We start from the raw sequence: 5093 nt of genomic DNA on the forward strand, positions 1-5093 counted from the left end.
AGAAGAGGAAGCTAAAGTGAAACAAATAGCAAGAGAGGACGAAACTAAAGTCAAATTGGCAGAGTTAGAATTAAAGAAGGCAGAAGTAGAAGCTAGGATTGTTGATAGACAACCCGTAGTTCAGGAAGGTCATATAGATATTTCCAAGTATGTAAAACTTTTACCCCAGTTTTCAGAAGGAGAACCAGAAAAAAATATTCTTCAGTGGGAAAAATTGGCACGACAGTTACAGACCCCTAAAGAAAACTGGCCATTAATCATTCAAACACAATTTAAGGGTAAGGCTCAGCAAATTTATACTTCTCTTTCAGAAGCAGAAAGCGAGTATGATAATGTGAAAGCTTGTATTTTAAAAGCTTATGAACTAATACCAGAGGCCTATAGACAGAAATTCCGTAATTATAGGAAAACACCTCGGTTAACATACGTAGAATATGCGGCTCAACAAGAGAGGTTATTCAATAGGTGGTGTTTGGCTAGTGAAACGGACACCTTAGATAGACTTAAACAGTTGATTTTATTGGAGCAGTTTAAGAATACCTTAGAGACAGATCTTAGGATTTTTATAGATGATCATGTTCCCGAAACTTTAACTAAAGCTGCTGTATTGGCTGATGAGTTCACACTAAATCATAAACCTAAGTCAAGACAAATGGAATCCCAAAAGTCAAAGTCATATATTCCAGATTCAACAAAATACTCTGATCCTTGGTCCCCAAAGAAACACTTTGAAAATCAGTCTAGCCCATCACATTTCAGTTACAGGTCTGATTTCAATCAATATCCTCCAAACCAACCTTGGCAAAGAATGGACAGGTTTAAGACTAATCCCCCTGTAACTTGTTCATATTGTAAAAAGGCTGGCCATCACATTTCAAATTGCAGAAAGAGACTGGCACCCTCATTCTCCAATAAGACACCAACTCTTGTAAGTAATATAAAATCAGATGATTCAAAATCCTCTATTCAGGATAAATAACCAAAGAAGCCGGTATTGTCAAGTAATATAGAACCATCCTCATTAGATCATGATCCTTGTTTCAAACCATTTGTATCTTCAGGAACTATATCTCATACTAGTAGTTCACAACAATATCCTATTTCCATACTCCGAGACACAGGAGCAAAGCAAAGTCTGATTTTAAATTCTGTCTTGCAGAATCTGGGTGAGTCATATACAGGTTATGATATATTGATAGAAGGAGTTGGAGGAATTGTAAAATGTCCATTACATAATGTTTTCTTGCGGTCTGATTTAACAACCGGAATGGTTAAAGTAGCAGTAGTAGACTCTCTTCCCATAGTAGGAATATCCTTGTTGTTGGCCAATGACATCGCTGGAAGCAAAGTCATTTCTCCTTTAATAACAAATAACCCTAAGACCTCAGTAGAACCTTCAGATAACTTACAGTTGTTTCCCGCTTGTGCTGTAACCAGATCTCAGTACAAGAAATCTGAAGAGGAGACCTATAATTTAGAATCCCTATTCTCCCAAACTGACCCATCTTCTTCTTCACCAGTTTCTCTATCTAGAGCAGAATTAATCAAAGAACAGAAGTCAGATTCTTCTCTTAAAAATTTGTACGAGATTGTTTCATCTCCAGAAGAAGTTGAAAATATGTCACGAGGTTTCTATATAGAAAACGGAGTCCTAATGCGAAAATGGAGAGCATCCACCGCAACCGCTGAACAGCCATGGCAAGTAAGGAATCAAATAGTCCTCCCTCTTGGTTTCAGGAATAATGTTCTAAAATTGGCTCATGATACTCCCTTAGCAGGTCACGTAGGGGTAAGAAAGACCTTGTTCAACATAACCCAACATTTCCATTGGCCCACGGTTGTCAAAGATGTTGCCCAATATTGTAAAACATGTCATACATGTCAACTTGTAGGTAAGCCCAACCAGAAAATTGTAGAAGCTCCACTCCATCCCATTCCTGTAATGGAAGAGCCATTTAGTAAAATTCTAATTGACTGTGTAGGACCTTTACCTCCTTCAAGTAAAGGAAATTAGTACATTCTCACAATCATGTGTATGAGCACTCGTTTTCCAGAAGCAATTCCTTTGAAAAATATTAAAGCTCAAAACATAATCAGAGAAATGTTGAAATATTTCACTATGGTAGGATTTCCCAAGAACATTCAAAGTGATCAAGGAAGTAATTTTCTTTCCAACAAGTTTAGAGAAACTCTTGTAACACTAGGTATAAATCATGTAACTTCCTCCGCCTATCATCCTCAATCACAAGGTGCTCTAGAGCGCTTTCACCAAACGCTCAAGACAATGTTAAGAATCTTCTGTGCTGAGAACACTCGAAATTGGGAAGACGGACTCCCCTTTTTGTTGTTCGCCACCCGAACAACAATTCAAGAAAGCCTTGGATTCAGCCCGTCAGAATTAGTCTTCGGTCATGAAGTACGTGGCCCCCTAAAGATACTTCATGAACAATGGATGAAAGAAGAACCACCAGTTCCTTCTTTGAAATACGTGTCCCAGGTCACCGAGAAGTTGTTAGAAGCTTGGAAGTTGGCAAGAGAGAACTTGACGAATGCTCAACGAGTAATGAAAGGTCGGTATGATAAAAATTCTAAACTTAGAACTTTCTCTCCAGGAGATCAAGTGTTACTTTATCTTCCCATACCAGGAGATCCATTGCAGGCTAAATACAAAGGACCCTATAAAGTCTTGTCCAGAGCCAGTGATCTCAACTACATAATCAAAACTCCAGACAGAAGAAAGAGTTCCCGTCTCTGTCACATAAATACATTAAAACCTTATTATTCCAGAGATCCAATTCCAGCTTGCAGCTCCCCCACAATAGAATCGGAAGAACCTCCTGATAACCTGCCTAATCCTCCTGAGATTCCCTCGGAAAACTCTCAGATACTACAAAATCTTCAGATATAAGTAGGACACTTATCTGAGAAACAAGATGTAGCAGAACCATTGACTGACCTGTTGAGAAAAGACCACGACTTCGTGTGGACGCCTACCTGTGAGACGGCCTTCAAAAACCTGAAGTCCCTTCTCACTAACGCACCCGTTCTAAGGGCACCCGATTTCCAACGACCCTTTCATCTGCAAGTCGATGCCAGCGACTCCAGTATCGGTGCCGCTCTCTTGCAAGAACATAATGAAGTTCTTCACGCTATCGCCTACTACAGCAAGAAGCTGTCCCTTGCGCAGAACTACTCCGTACTTTCTAGAACGTAGCTTTTCAACAGAAAATGAAAAGCTTTCCCAAACGGTGGAGGTGTAACGTAATATTAGATATTACGTCATATGTGTAATTATGTTATAGAATTGGGTTCCTTTGTATTACATAACTATGTTCATATTTCTTGTCTATGTATGTATTGTAACAATGTTAAGCAGTAACACCCGTCCACTATATGTAATCTTGCCTACGTGCGGAGAAATGTGCGCACTCTTGTAGAACAGACAGACAAGCGAAGTAATCCTGAATAGTTCGGAGCGCACAGATTTGACAGTTACTAAATAAGTAGATTGTTCAAGCGAGTCGAGGGTCTTAAAACTACCCATGTTGACGTGTGTTAACTTACCCTCCCCCCCTTTGCGCTCACCCGCACCCTTCACCGGAAGTATCCCGCTTCCGGTCCAATGGTATATAAGCGGTGGAAATCACTCACACCTTGTCATTTCTCGCATATTGTTCTCTTGATAAAAATAGAAGTTTGGACTCATGAGACGATTGGTGTGAAGTGATCACCCTTTTTGCCTACATTACGTGTCTTATATACATTGCATTGCATTATACTTATATTTGTACTTATTACTTATTTTGATACATGTTCCTGATCTCTTTGTACTTAGATAGTACCATATTGTATACGTATCTTGTGTTTCTTATTTGAACGATACTTTCCATATTCTTATAATCATGTAACGGTCCCATTGACCCAACTGCCCATTCTCTTTTGTGTTGATTGCCTGTAAATATTTTCCATGTTATTAATAATTTCGTTTACTAGTTTTATCGCTAGTTTAATATTCCTTTCCTGGAATCTTCTTTGTTACCTTTACTTCTAGTCTTACGAATTATCTAGGCCCTGACCAGATAATTCAGTCCTACAGTGGCTTCTAGAAGTGAGCTGGTTCTTAAGCACTTATCCGTTATACGTAACGTCTCTTCACATAACCAGCCCGTCCCGTAACAATATATATATATATATATAATATATATATATATATGCAAGCAATCACATCACCGTATTACAAAAATGCAATATATATATATATATATATATGTATATACATATATACATATATATATATATATGTATATATACATATGTATATACATATATACATATATATATGTATATATATATATATATGTATATAAATATATGTATATATACATATATATATATATATATATATATATATATATATATATATAGTGAGACATTCTGACTGGTTGACGGAAGCGGAGTAGGAAACACAGGAGTCGCAGTCTTAAGTTTATTCCGGATTAGTTTCGCAGGTATGCTTGAAAAAGCCACGTGAGAAGTGTTGTTGTGGCTTAACGATGGCGCAATAATTAATTCACAACAACACTTTTCACGTGCTAGCAATGGTTTGAGTCCTTGGCAGTACCACGTTTTTATTTTTGTATGTTGGCATCCTCGGGTCTCCCAATATTGATGGCGTAGAATTAAGGCGTGTTCTGGTTGATAATATATATATACATATACATATATATATATATATATATATATATATATATACATACATATATATATATATACATATATACATACATATATACATGTATATATAAACATGTATGTATATATATATATATATGTATATATATATATATATATATATATATATATATATATGAGTGGCAGGGTGGTGAGATAAACACCAATTCTCGGTGTTTATCTCACCACCCTGCCACTCATTTTGTCGTCCATTCCTCAACATATATATATATATATATATATATATATATATATATATTTATATATATATGTTACGCGTAATGTGGATAATTGCCTAATGTGAACATTAAGCAGAAAATTGCTTAATGTCTACATTAGGCAAGCAGTTTGCATAAAGCTTA

Source organism: Oratosquilla oratoria, chromosome 14 (genome assembly GCF_046742065.1).
Source record: "Oratosquilla oratoria isolate Oo_2021 chromosome 14, ASM4674206v1, whole genome shotgun sequence".
NCBI classification, from domain to species: Eukaryota; Metazoa; Arthropoda; class Malacostraca; order Stomatopoda; family Squillidae; genus Oratosquilla; species Oratosquilla oratoria.